Genomic DNA, 16,683 nt, shown 5'->3' on the forward strand with positions numbered 1-16,683 from the left:
CTCCCGAACTTGCAGAGCACCAGCCCAAGCTCACCCAAGCCCCTCCATTTCCGATGCCCACCTCTGCAAAGAGCCCCTGACCTTGCACAGTAGGGGGAAAAAGCCGTCGTGGGTGGCCATGCCCTGTCCCCATGCCTGCCTGCAGAGACCCCCCCCCCACCTCCCATTGGGTTCACCTGGCACCCTGACACCACTTGCCCACTCCCCAGAGGGAAAACGAGGAGATGGAAAAGTATTTCCAAACCTTGCTTAAAAGAAATATTAATAATAATTTTTTTTAAAAAAAAAGGAGGACCACCACCTGCCCGGTGGGAAGGGAGGAGAAGCAGGGGACACACATCAGCCACCACTGCTTGGAGCAAAGCTTTCCCTCCTGGTGCTGCTGGAAAACCCGCAGGAACACGAGTCCTTGGTGGTGGGCTCGTCTGCCAGCCCGTGGTGCCAGCCTTTGTACTCCCGTGTCCAGTGACCTACTTTAGGTATTTCGCCTTGTCCTCTGCCGCACAAAAGCCAGCTGAGAGCTGCAGGAGGGGGAGGCACAGGTCAGGCCTCATTCAAGGTCCTGCGTAGCCCAGAGGACGCGTAACCTAATTTTCACAGTCAGCCCTTAGTCTGCTGGGGAGAGAGGCTTCGCTGGCAGCTTTCAATCTGTTTTAAAATAAATGGGAAATCACAAGAAGGGCAGCAGCCTCCTGTTGTTTATCTTGATAGTGGAGTTCTGTTGTTGTGCTGTTCCGGTTTTCTAGTTTGCTCCCGGGTTTTGCAGTGAAAGCAAGCCTTGCCGTCAGGGGACAGGGGGTTTGGCAGGGGGACAGGGAGCCGCTGGCCCTAATAGCACTCAGCAAAGCAACAGGAGTGACGGTTTGTTGCTCGGAGTAAAGTTTATTAACGGGACAGAAAATGAGCAGCAGTGCAAGCGGTGCACTGAGCTCACCAGGCCACCCCTGAAAAGGCCTGCTTCAGGCCACGTGCAGCACGAGGACTCAAAACTCCTGGTCAGCCAGCCCCAGGAAAACTCGGAATAACTCAAAAGCCTGGCACCCTTTCCCGGTTCTCCTTGTAGAGATGTGGAGTCTGTTCCTTCGTAGCCCTGCACAGGAGGAGCCTCAGCTGGGCTGGTGAAGTCCCCACTGCTCAGAGGGACAACCCTTCGCTTTGTCCAGATGGCGTGGATCCGCGGGGAGCAGCTGAGACCAGACCAACCATGAACTAGCAACACGGCAGGAAAGCACCGTTCTTCTTGGTAGGAATATCACACCTTCCACGAAATTACAAAGAAACTTTAACTCTGCTTAGGTTAAGAGCACCAGGACACGAACGCAGGCGCCCAAGGGGCGGCTGGCAGGCGGTTTTCCACCCGAAGCTGCGGTGGGCCCGAGGCGGGCGCACCCCGCGTTGGGGCGAGCACCCGGCGGCCCAGCAGGACCAGCACGAGCTGCTTCTTGGCTTGGGGGCCGCGCCTGGCTGGTTTTCAGTTAACAAACCGTAGAAGTGAAATAACGGTGGGAAGTGCAAGGTGAAACAAACTGGGCTGTGAAGCATGAAGACAGAAAAACTGTGCTCCGCAAAGGAGGCTGCAGACTTGCAGGATTGGGATCAATATTGGCTGCACTCAAGATGGCAGCGTGGCTTCACCACAGCCCAGCGCTGCCTGTTCTTACTGCCATGGAGCACACTGATTCCCCGCTCAGTGCCTGCCATGTGCATTTTCTGTAGCATGTGCTGAAAGCTATAAGCACCGGCCCAACAACGCAAAAAGGTGATTTACATTTATTTGAATGAATTACTTTCCAGGAGAGCCAAATCACCGAGACCAGCTCTGCTCTGCAAGGGAACAAAATAGGCACTGAAATAGTCGTTTTTCTAACAATGGCTTTTTGATTGCAATGAAACATTAACAAGGAGACTGTCATCAGAGTCATGAAGCGTACATTTAAAGTGTGCTAAAGGTGGAAAATATCTGAAATCCTTCACAGCCTTGACCAAGAAATGCTGAGTGCTGTGAGACAGTTGCAGTGGTCAGTGTAACACATCCGATAGGTTCTCACCTTTTTTTTCCTGACTACAATGTCTACGGAGGTACCCATTACGATCATACACCAATACCACAGTGAAGGACCAGCGAGGTGAACACAACGGAGTTCCCACCAGTACTCTCACGTGTAAGCTGAACTTCACTGCAACATTTTTCTCAACTCTTTGGATGTTTTTTTCTTCAGCACTACTCCAAGAGCATGTTAAAAATAATTTCAGACCGATCATACAGACTATTTTTTTTAATTTTTTAAATTGTACATCAAAAGGCTAAATTTATGGTTAAGTCCCAATTACCCTGAACAAAATCCGTTTATACACAAGATTACAATCAGGAATTGAAATGGCTAATCTGGGGCTGGCAATTCACAGAGTAAATTCCAAATTCCCCTCTATTCTCCTTCAAAAACAACAGTAACAACGACAAAACACATATATGCACACTCAGCAGCAAGGAGCTGGGTACACTCTGAAATTCCTGCTTCATTTTTTTACTTTTTACCCTGTTTCACTTTGGGGTGAGAAAATAGGGCGACGCGGTCAGTCCTGCGTGCCCTGCACCCCCTGCCAGGTGAGAGGAGCATGTCGGTGGGCAGCAGTGCGGGGTCGCCCCACACCCACAGGACCACCCCACCCTCGTGCCCAGCTTTCTCCAGCCAGACGTGGTCCCACCTGCAGCCCCGTGAGCGAGGGTGCTGCTGAAGCCACCGCAGGGCTGCTCCTGGACCTGGAACTGCAGCCAGCGCACCGCTGGAAATCAGTACAGCACAGGAGCATGACTGGGGTTTTGCTTCTCTTCTGGCGTCCAGGTACCTGGAGGAGTCCAGAAGAAACCCAAGGTCAGGCACAAGGAGCAACACTGGGCGTTGAAACCTCCCCAGCTCTGCTTGGTAAGGGTTTGGGAAAGCTGCGGGCAGTGATCCAGAAGCCAGGAGAAACAAAAGCCTGCCAATGACAGGGCTTTATTTTCTTACCCCTAATGTAGATCAACAAAACGAGGAACTTTCAGAAAAGACCAAACAGAAGTTTAGGTGAAAAGCCCTGGTGCAACTTGAGTAACGGGCCTGAACAATGTTTGCTTTGATTCCGCCCTTAAACCTTGGCCCTTCAAAATGCTCCAAGCATCAAAAAAGAACTTACTTTTCCACAAACCAGAAGTTCAGGAATATATTTCTTACATATGGTAGGCCTAAATGCCTTTCGTAGCTGTACAAATCCATGAAGTGCCTTCATGAAAATGTGTATGTTCAGGGAAGCCGCAGCCGCTTTTTTGCAAGCTTTTTTGCAGAAGCCTAAGGGTTTTTTTTTTTCCTGTATTTTGTATTTGCATTGCAACATCAGGTCTTGGTGTTGACCTCTACAGAAGTAACTTGATTTTTTGTTTACAAGTCAGCAGTGTCAGTGTTTGCTATTTCACTATTTTTACCTTTTCTTATTTTAGAGGTGTTCCAGCAGGCTCAAGTATTTAAATATAATTTTTGTGCATGTTTCGGTGCCATCTCCATTATCAGACACGTCCATTGTTACGCTGAACTAAAGATATTCTCCCAGAAACCTAGCTAACCATGGAATAACTCTGCTAATCTGTTTTTCTCTCTTAGTTAAATTAAATTGATGCAGAGGCAAGTCCTACAGATAATTTCAATTTTCCCAACATTTCCATTATTTTTGTGAAGAAATAATAAAAAAAAAAAAAGTGCCATCCCAGGCCCTACAGTGTTCCCAGCAGCTGCCCACTGTCCCCAGACGCTGGCCAAGAACCAAACCTGCCCGAGCAGCTGTGTGCTGGGGACAGCGCAGCTCAGGCCAGGGTGGCTGCTCGCACCAAGACCTCCATCCAGTGCTCACCTGGAGTTGTTCAAACTGGAGAGGAGGAGGCTCTGAAGAAACCTCACCGCAGCCTTCCAGTACGTAGAGGGAGCTTATAAGAAAGATGGGGAGAGAGTTTTCACAAGGGCATGTAGCAACAGGGCAATAGTTTCAAACTGAAAGAGGGTAGATTTAGAATAGATATAAGGATGACATTTTTCACTATCAGCATGGTGACACATATTTGAAAGTTACTCAAAGAAGCTGTGGAAGCCCCATCCCTGTAAGTGTTCAAGGCCAGGTTGGATGGGGCTTTGGGCAACTGCATCTAGTGGAAGGTGTCACTGGAAAGGGGTTGGAACTAAATGGTATTTAAGGTCCCTTCCAACCCAAGCCATTCTGTGTAGACTGAATCCCAACTGATATGGTCCGAGGTACAGCAGCATCCAAACGCTGTAGGAGTCAGGCCACACCTTGCTAGCTCAGCAAAGGACTGGATTCAGTTCATAATAGCTGCTCATGGTTCGTGTGGGTTTTCTGTAGGGTTAACCTTGTAAAGAGAGCTGGATATTGCACATTTCATGGCAACGGTGCTGGCTTTTGGCCACCACAGGGTTTTGCATGTCCTGAGCAGGAGGGAAACCTCGTATCCAGCCCAAGCAGTGAGCAAGTTAACCTGTGTGGAAACGTAGGGCATCGGGTGTTGGCTTGTGCTCTAAAATACATCATTTGGCTTTTGATAAAGCAGAAACACTCCAAAAGGCCTGAAACAAACCAGCCAATAACCCCTGACTAGATTCTGCTAAATTTTGCCTGATTATTTCACAAGTGACACCCTCTTTTCCAGACTCAGACACCAAACCAATTGGTCCCATGGTCCTTCAGGAGACTCAAGAACTGCAATTGCATCCCTCATTCTATGTATTAGATATTAACTCTACATTGTATCTTTATGAATGTATTTTATATCTAAAATCTAAATTTGAGAAGGCTGGACTGTGAAGTTATAGCAAATAAGTTGAAGCAATCAAAAGGTCAACCACAAACTGAGAAAAAAAATATTTCTTGCACAGCTGAACACCTCGTTAATACAAGACCTAAAACAAAGCATTAAGAAATGCAGAGAGAGAAAACAAAGCTGGCTTGTAACAGACCTTTCACAGCAAATTCTACAAGCCAAAATATGTTTTCCATAATAAAAAAATGGACAAAAGACTCTCTGTCACCTCTCCCTGAATTAAAGTTTTGAACTTTGTCTTATTGCATTGTTTTGCTACAATTCTTTCATACTTTCATACATATGATACATGTATTTCATTGCAAAAATGTATTTAAAATACAGCTGCTTAAGCAGAACACTTTTTTCCTGCTCTTCCAAGAATGAAATATTCAGGGAATATTATGGATTTCATGAGGTGGCGTCTCCTGGTGGGACAGCATTGTACAGGAACATGGCTGGCCACTTCTAACAGAGAGGCTCTGGGGGGGTCTCATAGAATCACAGAGGTTGGAAAAGACCTTCAGGATCATCAAGTCTAACGGTCAACCTGACCTACAGAGTCTTGGTAGTAACCCATGTCCTTTAGCACCCCATAGATATGTCTGTTACATACCTCAAGGGATGGGGACTTCACCACTTCCCTGGGCAGCCTGTTCCAACACTTGACCACCCTCTCCATAAAGAAATTCTTCATAATGCTCAACCTAATCCTCCCGTGGTGCAACTTGAGACCATTTCCTCGTGTCCTATTCCTTCTAACCTGAGAAAAGAGACTGACACCCTCCTTGCTGCAACCTCCTTGCAGGTAGCTGTAGACCGCAATTTTCACAACACTTACTGTTTCAATACCACTTTCTTTAAATGAATCTGTTAACATCAAGTTTCCTTTGGTGAGCTTGTAGAGCATTTTATAGAGTAATAACCCCTATATTTTAGCTGCCACTTGATTAAATTGCTGCTCCATCATTTTTCACTTCTCCTATTTGCAGCACAATCAATTGCTTTCGAATCCCTGCAAGGATAAGAACAGCAGCTGTGTCAGGTCTCTGATATAGATGCACACAAACACACACAAACTGGTTTCACACCTCTACCCCAAACCTGGAGGACAGACTCTTCCCTGCTCCCAAGGCTTTGGGGAAGTTCCCTAACTTCTTTCCTTAATAACAGACCCATAAAGCTGGGATAACACTTCCTAAGTGTTTCATTTGCATTTATTTACACTTTTAAGAAGATTGAATGTGAAAATGTTGGAAGCTGAAATCCCCTTGGATGCAGAGCATGTCTCCCACCATCAGAACCACTCACCAGCAGCCCAGTTACCTTCACATGGGCGCAGAGTTCTCCTCCTTCCTGGACTTGCTGGCATTTGATGAAGCAGCATCCTGCGGTGTGCTCACAGCAGAGCATCAAGAGTACATCGTCTGATGCTTGACTTGAACTTGAAGTGACCGGAGTTCACAGAGGGAAAAAGATTGGGCCACAATGCCAATTCGCTTCGGTACTTCTTTGTAGCATACTGCAACGTCTCATTATGCTTCTTGCCACGTAAAGAGTCAGTGATGTAGATATCAGAGGAGTTTCACTGCTGTTTAATATTGACTCTACTAGTAACTGTAATAGTTTGTTGAACATCTTAGAAAAATCTCCAGGGTGAACATTCACTCATCAGAGCTTGCTCTTAAAATATTTGCAGCAATCTCCTAAAACTTCTTTCTAGCAAGAGAACAAGTTTCTGAACAAATATTGTTCCTGTAAATAAACACTTTCCCAAAAGATCAAGTTTTTTACTGTATCTATTGGAGTTAGTCTGACATCCCTAAAAGCTCTCAGTGCTTGTAAATCACAAATTTAATCATTAGCAGGTTTCTGTGTTCTCTAATCCTGTGTGCAACCTCAGCAGCAAGAAGTGACTGCCACGACTTTGAGCAGTATTCTTCCTCTCAGTGAGCTTTCAAGTTTTTCAGCAGCTGAACACAGTTAAATCCACTTCTCTCGAGATATGGTGACAGATATTGTGTCAGATCATTCTGTCTCTGGAGAAGGGAGAGAGCACTCAAGAAGTCCGGGCATAAATCTCCTAATCTATACCAGCGTAACTCCAGAGATATTCATGATTTCAACAGCCAGTTTTCTTTTATCATCTGAAAGACTGATAAGGTAGGAGAGAACAATGTGTTATGAGATTTCTTGAAGTGACTTGCCAAAAATTGCTGACAACACACCTGAAGAACAATAGTGCAGATTACCAACCTTCACTCACTGGCATCACCTGATCTGGAACCCAGCTGAATTTACATCACAGTTTATGCCTGAATAAATCTAAATAAAGGTCCTGTAAAGTCTTTCACACTTCATTTGTTTGTGGTTACACTGTGGCCCCAACACAAGCAGACTGAGCAGGGAACAGCTGGGGCGGCTCTGATGGCTTCCAGGGCTGATGCAACACCTGAAGAGCAAGACGGGCCCTGCACAGGTGTCCCACCTTGTGTTGGTGAGACGATCCAGGCAGGTTCTGTATTTAAGGCCAGCACTTGAAAGTACACAAGTAAGTAAAAGCACAGAATATTTTGTATGAAAAGAAATGAACAATAAGATGATGAGATGACATGGCAGAAGAAGACACATCTGCAAGATCTTTATCGAGATGGAGCAACATTTTCCCAGTATTTTACACAGCTTCTTGTAAAACTCGTGGCTTTGAGAAGCCTGTGTTAAGAAGTCAACCAAGAAAGGCTGCATCATCTTCAGCTACAAGTGCGTGTAGCTCCGTACCTCCACTCTAGTAGGGACCTCTGGAGATAACCAGTAAGTCTGGAAAAACAGGGCCAGCACATGGTGGTATCTTGTTGCTTCCCCACAACTTTCAGCTGAGAGTTTACCTCACCCAGAAGCTGCATTTTTGTGCTTGAATTGGTACATGGGTACCGTATGGTCTCATGAGCTCCTGAAAACTTATTTTCTTAGGTCAATGAGTTTGACATCACTTATGGGAGAAATTATAAAGCTATGAACAAAGAAAATAAAAAGAAAACTATTTGTATTTTCGAGGAACTATAACAAGCTCTCCAGTGTGTGTCACCAACGAGAGCTTCTCACTTGAGCTGTGTGCTGAAGCACACAGTAATCAGGGGTTTATACAGCAAAAAGGACTTAAAAATGCAACTGTGATTACAAAGATTTAGGAGTGCCAGGCATAACAAGATTCCCACCCAACACTGCTCAGGTCCAAACACCAACCCCAACACATCCCTGAGCCAACACCTGTCTTAGGCTTCCTGGCAATGAACACCATTCTGCTGGCACACCCAAGACTTACCTGCTAAAAAGCACAGAGCAAAATAAAATATTGAAAACATTTATGAAGTATCAGCACTGATAAACTGTACACCTAAAATTCAGGTTTTCCAATTCCCAGACTCCCTGGTGCCTGCAAATAACAGTTTCTGAAAGAAGCCTATACTCCTTGCCATGAAACACTATTTTCAGGCTTCATTTTGAGGTGTATGGCTTAGCAGAGAAACTTATGTGCAATGAACAGTTTAGGGATATTTGGAAGTAGACCATGAGCAGAATGTTTTGTTTTCTTAAAGATAGGCATCATCTTGAGTCAAGGTGAATATGAAAATTTTATCCTTACAAAACCAACTGGATATTCTCTGCACTCTAGGAATCTAGTTTCTTGCACAACTGAAAAAACACAGCTGATTGATAGGTACTCTCTCTGCTACTATATGGGTAAAATATGACTTTCATCAGCTCTCCTAGAGAAAGGACCACTGCAAACAACATAATTTACATACAGCGTCCTTGTCCTGTTGATGACCTATATATATATTTATATATACAAAGCCACGAGGGGGAACTGGTGCAAAGCTTATGAGTAAGGAAAAAAGATTGCATATTCTTCTTAATGCCTGAAAAAGAAATCACAGGCAATTTAAATAAAACAGCAACAAACAGATGCACTTCCAAGACAGAACATATTTTATTCTGTACTAAAAGAGAATATCTGAAGCAAACTTCAGCTCAGCTCAAAATTATTTTTTCAAATGGGCACCTAACGTCCTATTAAATTGTATCATGTGCAGATACAGATGTGAAGAGCAGGCACAAGATTAAAGTGCCTGGAAACAGCCTCACTAGCAGAAGTATGTTTTATTAACACACCTTACATAGTAGTGCACATAATTATGTTAGGTTTAGCAACTTATGGCTTACCAGAGGCATTCTTAGCTTTCTAAATGTGAAATAAAAATCTAGCATTGGGATGCGAAAAAATAAGTAGCCATATGGGAAGGATATTCACTGTCTGCAGTGCGTGCAAACATTTCTACCAAGGAAGAAGACGTGGGGTGAGTGGTCAAGGTCAGAGACCCCCAAAACTGTGTACATCACCCTTCTGGAGGAAGATGACAAAAAATTCCACTCCATCACCATGACAACTCGTGCTACATCATTGCCATAGTAACCAGATGAATATCATTAGTTTTTAACCACACGCATGGCGAGCAGGTGTCCAATGCGCCAACGAGGAGGAGCCACTACTGCAGCCACCATTGCCACCATGGCCACCACCACAGCAAGCGCTTGGCTCTGCCCCACAGCCAGTCATGCCCAACCCATCTCTGTGCTTTCACCTGACCTCTTTCTGCACTTCCCAGCCACCGTCCAAGCTCCCCACCACTTCCAGCTCCCAAAACCAAGTTCATCTTGTTGCTGGAGTGCTGGAGTGCTGGAGTGCTTTTTTTTTTTTTTCCCCAGTGATTTATCAGGCTAAAATTAAATGCCACTAGAAAATTTTCATCTTCATGATGAGTCATTCAAAATCTGCTCTACTAAACCAGCGCACCATGGGGTAGCTTTACACTCTGCATTTGCGTTCCACACACAGTTGCAATATCAGTTCAAAGGCACTGTCCTGTCCCCCGAAGAGCTGCGATTTCAACACAGTCATGTCGAAAGAATGTGTTTACTGCACAGCACCAAAACCCACATTATCATCTTTTAGTGCTGGTTCAGCCAGGGCTGCAGCCTCCCCAGCAGGGTGTCATCGTGTGCGGTGATGTACGACAGCAGCAGGAGAAACAGAAACTGACACTCTTCAGATGACATCAAAGCCCAGTAATTTGCTGCTGGGTAGTGTTTTTCATCCGGTTATCTTCCAGCATGGAAAAAAAAGGAAGAATAAGTAAAACTGCTAATGGGTTTTGACCCAGACTGGGGATGGGAAGTGAAACATGGGTGGTGGATGAGTTTGGCCATCAGCACGGATTTCTGTAGCAGGTTTGGGAGGGATTTGTGGCAGGGCTTCACTTCCCATGGACGCGGCTCTGTGCAAGGTAGACTACCAAAACATTCTAATGTGCTTAAACCTTAAGGCTTAAACCTTAGCCTGGTGCTGCCTTTGCCTCCCAGCATGGCCTCCTTGAATGCCTTTCCCTCACAAAACAAACCCGCCTTGGGGAGCACACACTGACAAAGACGAGAAGTGACTGGGAGAAGCCTCCTTGGGAACCTTTGCATGGAAAGCTGGCACATGCTCACCCTTGACAGACAACTACTCAAATTGAAAAGAAACAGATGATACCCACCCCCTCCCCCTCCCCCCCCCCCCCAAAAAAAAAAAATAAATCTTCCCAGGAGCGTATGTCAAAAGTTGTAGGTTTGGATAGATTTGCCTCACTGGAGGATCACATCTTGACCAGTCCTGGAGCTGAGCTCGGAGCAAGAGAGCCGACAAAAGGCCATTATCAAACTCCCTAAATGGACTTCAACAGTCATTAGATCATATTGCACTGCCTTGGTGAAAGATAATTCTGTTCTTCTATTGTGTAGGAAGAAGAATGAGGAAAAGAAATATTCTATACAATGCAATGCAATTTTAAGTGAATGGGTAGTTTCCAACAGAAAATCATAAAAGCCTTTTTACATTTTTCTTTCAATTCAGTGAAAAAGTCCCTCACAAAGAAGATGAAACAAAATCATTTTAGCGTTCATATATATATTAAGGTATGAAACTAGATACTTGTTATTGCTGTTTACAGTTGAAATAGAAGTGCATAAATAACTTGATAGGAAAAAAAGCCAACAATGCTAAAACAAATCTGACTAGAGCTGTAAAATCTACTGCATGTTTATAAATGTGCAGGAGAGTTCAAATTATTTTATCCTGGATACAGATTTATTCCAAAAATACTTTTTTTTTTTTTGACTTAACACTACCCTCTAGTGGCAGTTTTTGTTTCACTGAAGCAAAAATGTAGTTTAGTGTATTGATCTTACGCATCAAAAAATGGTACAAAAATTGCAAACAGATATTTGCTTACCCGAGTTGAATTTAACGCCTACACTCTGTAGTCTTGAAGGAATGTCAGCTTTGAAAAAAAGCTCTATCTGGCTTGTCTCTAAATATAACTTATAAAAGAAGTGTCTAAGAAAATCCTATCATGAAAAGCACAAAATAATTAAATCTATATAAAGCACGGTTGCAGAATAATCTTCCAGATGGATAAATTCTTTAGTGCTTGGAGAGCAAATTATACTCTGAAGCATGAAGCTTATGTTTTTAATATACTATTACTGTATCAACTCCCTGAAGACATTTCAGCTGACAGCTTTGAAGACAGTTAAGGCAAGAACTTGAAACCATTCAGACTTTGCTCCTCTTTCTTGACTGGTTGGATACACTAGAAGATCATTGGTAAGTGGTTTTTTTGTTTGTTTGTTTCTTTGTTTTAACTGTTCTCTTCCCTGGGAACTACTTAGCAGTGTTCCCTAAGAATCTGCTCTAGAGCATTTAGAGGTTCATGAGAGCTGGTTGTTTTTCAAGAACCACCTTTAACAGCCTGGGAGCAGGCAATCCTGCAAGTCTAGCAAACAGGACAGAAGACTGGCCTGGCTGAACAGGGAACTCCTCCTGGAACTAGCATGGAAAAAGAAAATATAAGACCTGTGGAAGCAAGGTCTGGCTTCATAGGCAGATTACAGAGCTGCAGTTCTCATCTACAGGGAGAAAACAAGAAAAGCCAAAGATCAACTTGAGTTGTCACTGGCCACTGTGGTGTCAGACAACAAAAAAGGCTTTTTCAAGTATGAATACAGCAAGAGGATGTCAAAAGAAATCACTGAAATGATACTGGGAGTGGATGGCCACCTAACAAATAAGCAGAAAAAGGTGGAGGCCTTCACGTACAGCACCACCCTACCGCCTTGTCTGCCCTGCCTGTCCCTCCTGAGGAGCTTGTAACCATCTATTGCAACACACCAGTCACAGGACTCATCCCACCAGGTTTCGCTTATGCCGATGATGTCGTAGCTCTGGGCCTGGGCCAAGACTTCTAGCTCATCCAGTCTATTCCTCATACTGTGTGCGTTTGTGTAGAAGCACTTCGAATGTGCCTCATAGTACGCAGCACCTCGTGGAGCAGACCAAAGGACCTCACTAGCACACCATGCCTCTGATTCTAGCGCACCATCCCTTAGCTTATCACTGGTGGGCCTGGTTTTATCCCTTTCCCACTTCAGCTCTAGTTTAAAGCCCTATCAGCCCTGCCAACTCCTGGGCAAAAATCCTTTTCTCCCTCTGAGAGTGGTGCATCCCATCTGGTGCCAGCAGGCCCGGTGTCGTGTAGACCTTCCTGTGATCAACAAACCCAAAGTTCTGCTGGTTGCACCAGTCTCGAAGCCACGTATTGATGAGCCGAGTCTGCCTGTCAACATTGATCCCTCCTGTCGGAAGGACAGAGGCAAACACAACCTGTGCCCCTGATCCTTTAAGCAGTCGCCCCAAAGCCCTAAAATCCTTTTTGATTGCTCTTGCTATTTCGTCATTACCAGCCTGAAAGACCAGTAGCGGGTAGTAGTTGCTGGGCCGTACCAGGCAAGTGACTTTCCTAGCAATGTCTCTCACCTGAGCCCCAGGAAGGCAACAGACTTCCCTGTGGGTTGGGTCCAGATGGCAAATCGCGCCCTCTGTCCCTTTCAGAAGGGAGTCCCCCATGACGATAACCCTTCTTTCTTTCTTGACAGAAGATGTAGTGATGCGAGGGGTAGGCTGCCTTGCCTTAGGCACCCCTTCCAAACGGATGGGCTTTTGTCTACATCAGTGTTTTGACTGTCATGTTCCAGAGCCTCATGCCTGTTACATTAAGGGTAGACGGGAAGGTGAGGTGAGGGCTCGCCTACCACCCCGAGCAGAAACCTGCTTCCATTCCGCCCCCCCTTGGCCTAGGTCCCCTGGCCGGATACCGTGGCCGGGCTCCTCACGAGCAGGTTACAACCACCGTTGGAGAAGACCGTTGGAAACCAGCGGTGAGGGCGCCACCCCCACGCTCGCCCTGCCCGAGGCGCCATGCCGTGTGCCCGCCTGGTGCCCGCGCCCCCCGGGGGCTGCCTTTGTACGGCCGGGGAGGGGGCTCCGCCCGCGCCTCGTCAGCCTGCCTCAGGAGGGCAGCCGGGCCCTGGCGGCTCCCTCGGCTGCTTCGAGTGGCCTGGGTGCCGAAAAAAAGCCCTGCCCGCCTCGATCCCCCGCCCCGCTGCAGAACGCATCCGCCCCGGAGCCGATCGCCTCGGTGAGTATCGGTTGTATTGTTAATATTGGTAGTAGGGGGGTGGTTGGACCAGACGATCTTGGAGGCCTTTTCCAACCTTACTGATTCTATGATTCTACGATTTAATGCTTTTTTTTTTTTTCTCAGTGTTTAACAGTAACAATGCATCAACAACACATCTTGGGCTGCCTGGACCTCCAAGTTGGGGGACCATGACAAGAGAGCAATGACTTTCTTTCTGTGGTCACCAAAACTGTAAGGGAACAGCTGTATCAGCTCAACATTCGTAGGTCCATGGGGCCAGGCAGGATTCACCCTAGAGTGCTGAAGGAATAAGCAGGTGTTATAGCTGGACCCCTTTCAACAATTTACCAAAGGTCATGGGAGTCTGGGGAGGTCCCCAGTCTAGTTTCCTGACTGGAAACTAGACAACGTTATAACAATCTTATAAAAGGGCTTGAGAGAAGACACAGGAAACTACAGGCTAATTAGTCTAACCGCAGTCCCTGGAAAAGTTATGGAGAAAAATTGTTCTGGGGGAATATTGAAAGTCAGTTAAAGAACAAAGCTATTACCAGGCATAGTCAACATGGTTTCATCAGGGGAAAGTCCTGCCTTAGGAATTTGATCTTCCATGATAAGGTCATCCGCTTGGTGGATGAAGGGAAAGCAGTGGACGTAATCTTCCCAGATTTCAGTAAGGCCTTTAATATACGGTCATTCACAGCATCCTTCTGGACAAATTGTCCAATTGTGAGATAAACTGGTTCACAGAATCACAGAATTGTAGGGGTTGGAAGGGACCTCAAGAGATCATCGGGTCAAACCCCCATCCAATGCAGGTTCCCTAGAGCAGGTTGCCCAGGTAGGCGTCCAGATGGGCCTTGAGTATCTCCAGAGAAGGAGACTCCACAACCTCCCTGGGCAGCCTGTTCCAGTGCTCCATCACCCTCACTGTGAAGAAGTTCTTTCACATGTTCCACACAGGTGCAGAACTTCCTGGGCTCCATTTTTTGACCATTGCCCCTTGACCTGTCCCCACAAACCACTGAAAAGAGGTTGGCTAAATCCCTCTGTCTCCCACACTTAAGATATTTGTAAACATTGATGAGATTCCCTCTCAGTCTTCTCTTCTCAAGGCTGAACAGACCTAGGTCTCACAGTCTTTCCTCACAGGGAAGATGCTCCAGGCCCCATATCATCTTTGTTGCCCTCCGCTGGACTCTTTCCAGAAGATCCCCGTCTTTTTTGTACCGGGGAGCCCAGAACTGGACACAGTACTCCAGGTGAGGCCTGACCAGGGCAGGGTAGAGGGGGAGGATCACCTCCCTTGACCTGCTGGCCACGCTCCTTTTTATGCACGCCAGGATCCCATTGGCCTTCTTGGCCACCAGAGCACACTGCTGGCTCATGGTCAACCTGTCGTCCACCAGGACCCCCAGGTCCTTCTCCACAGAGTCATCCCCCAGCCTGTACTGATACATGCGGTTGTTCCTTCCCAGGTGCAGGACTCTACACTTGCTCTTGCTAAACCTCATTTGGTTACTTCCTGCCCAGCTCTCCAGCCTGTCCAGGTCTCGCTGAATGGCAGCACAGCCTTCTGGCGTGTCAGCCACGCCTCCCAGCTTTGTATCATCGGCGTACTTGTTGAGGGTGGACACTATTCCCTCATCAAGGTCGTCGATGAAGAGGTTGAACAAGACCAGACCCAGCACTGACCCCTGGGGAACACCGCTAGTCACAGGTCTCCAGCTAGACTCTGCACCATCGATCACCACCCTCTGAGCTCGGCCAGTCAGCCAGTTCTCAACCCACCTTACTGTCCACTCCTTTATCCCACACTTTCTCAGCTTTGCTAGCACGATGTTCTGGGAGACGGTATCAAAAGCCTTGCTAAAGTCAAGGTAGATGACATCCACTGCTCTCCCCCCATCTACCCAGCTGGTGATGCCATCATAGAAGGCAACGAGGTTGGTTGAACACGATTTCCCCTTGGTGAATCCATGCTGACTACTCCTCATAACCTTCTTGTCTTCCAATTCCTTGGAGATGGCATCCAGAACAAGCTGTTCCAACACCTTTCCAGGGACAGAGGTGAGACTGACTGGCCTGTAGTTTCCTGGATCCTCCTTCTTGCCCTTCTTGAAGACTGGAGTGACATTGGCTATCCTCAAGTCTTCAGGCACCTCTCCTGTTCTCCAGGACCTTTCAAAGATGATAGAGAGCAGTTCGGCGATCACCTCCGCTAACTCCCTCAGCACACGTGGATGCATCCCATCAGGACCCCTGGATTTGTGTGCGTTGAGCCCACTCAGACACTCCCGAACCACCAGGAGAATGACCCTGTGTGTGTCCTGGTGTTTAGTATAAACCCCTGCTGTCCAGCTGAGGCTGTGGCACCCTCCAGCACAACTCGGAAGTCACAGGACCAAAAGAGGAAAGCTTAATTCTCACCTGAGGTGGCAGGGGAGCGCCTAGAGCCTCTGCTTCAAGGAGCCAAGCGTCTCTCTGAATACCAAGCCACTTTCAAGAATTTACCAGCAGTCCTGGCTAACTGGGGAAGTCCTAGCTGACTGGAGGTTAACAAACGCGACTTCTGTCTACAAAAAGGGCAGGAAGGAAGATTCAGGGAATTAGGGGCATGTCAGTTTGGCCTTGGTACCAGGGGAAGTCACATAGCAGATCATCCCAATTACATCACAAGGCATGCACAAGCATAGGTTTACAAAGGGCAGGGTCTGACTGACTAACCAGATCTCCATCTACAGAATGATGAACAGTTTAGTAGATCTCAGAAAGGCCGTGGATGTCATATACCCGCATTTGACTAAAGCATTTGACACTCTTACCCACAGCATTCTCCTAGAGAAATTGGCAACACTGAGGAGAAGGACCTGGGGGGTGCTGGTTGATGACAAGCCCAACACGAGCCAGCAATGTGTGCTTGCAGACCAGAAAGCCAACCGTATCCTGGGCTGCATCAAAAGCAGCATGGCCAGCAGGTCAAGGGAGGTGATTCTCCCCCTCTTCTCTGTTCCCATGAGACCCCACCTGGAGTGCTGTATTTAGCTCCGGGGCCTCCAGAACAAGGAGGATGTGGTCATATAACAACGAGTCCAGAGGAGGGCTGCGAAAATGATCAAGGGGCTGGAGAGCCTCTCCTGTGAAGACAGGCTGAGGGAGTTGTTCAGCCTGGAGAAGAGAAGGCTCCTGGGATACCTTACAGCGGCCTTCCACTACCAAAAGGAGGCCTACAGGAAAGCTGGGGAGGTACTCTTTGTCAGGGGA

At 46.7% G+C, this 16,683-nt stretch overlaps 1 long non-coding RNA gene across 3 annotated transcripts; it reads right to left on the minus strand.

Annotated features, from left to right (window-relative positions):
• Positions 1–830: 830 nt before the first annotated feature.
• Positions 831–9,521, minus strand: LOC310893080. Of its 3 annotated transcripts, none has more exons than XR_014578699.1 (4): positions 6,152–9,521; positions 5,604–5,855; positions 4,394–4,519; positions 831–2,847 (listed from the first exon to the last, which is right to left on the minus strand). It is a non-coding gene; the product is annotated as an uncharacterized lncRNA (long non-coding RNA). The 3 variants fall into 3 exon arrangements; XR_014578701.1 differs by adding an exon at positions 3,883–3,955 and having other exon boundaries at positions 5,604–9,521; XR_014578700.1 differs by having other exon boundaries at positions 5,604–9,521.
• Positions 9,522–16,683: the final 7,162 nt, after the last annotated feature.

The sequence above is a fragment of the Anser anser genome (genome assembly GCF_964211835.1).
Source record: "Anser anser genome assembly, chromosome: 1".
Taxonomy (NCBI): Eukaryota; Metazoa; Chordata; class Aves; order Anseriformes; family Anatidae; genus Anser; species Anser anser.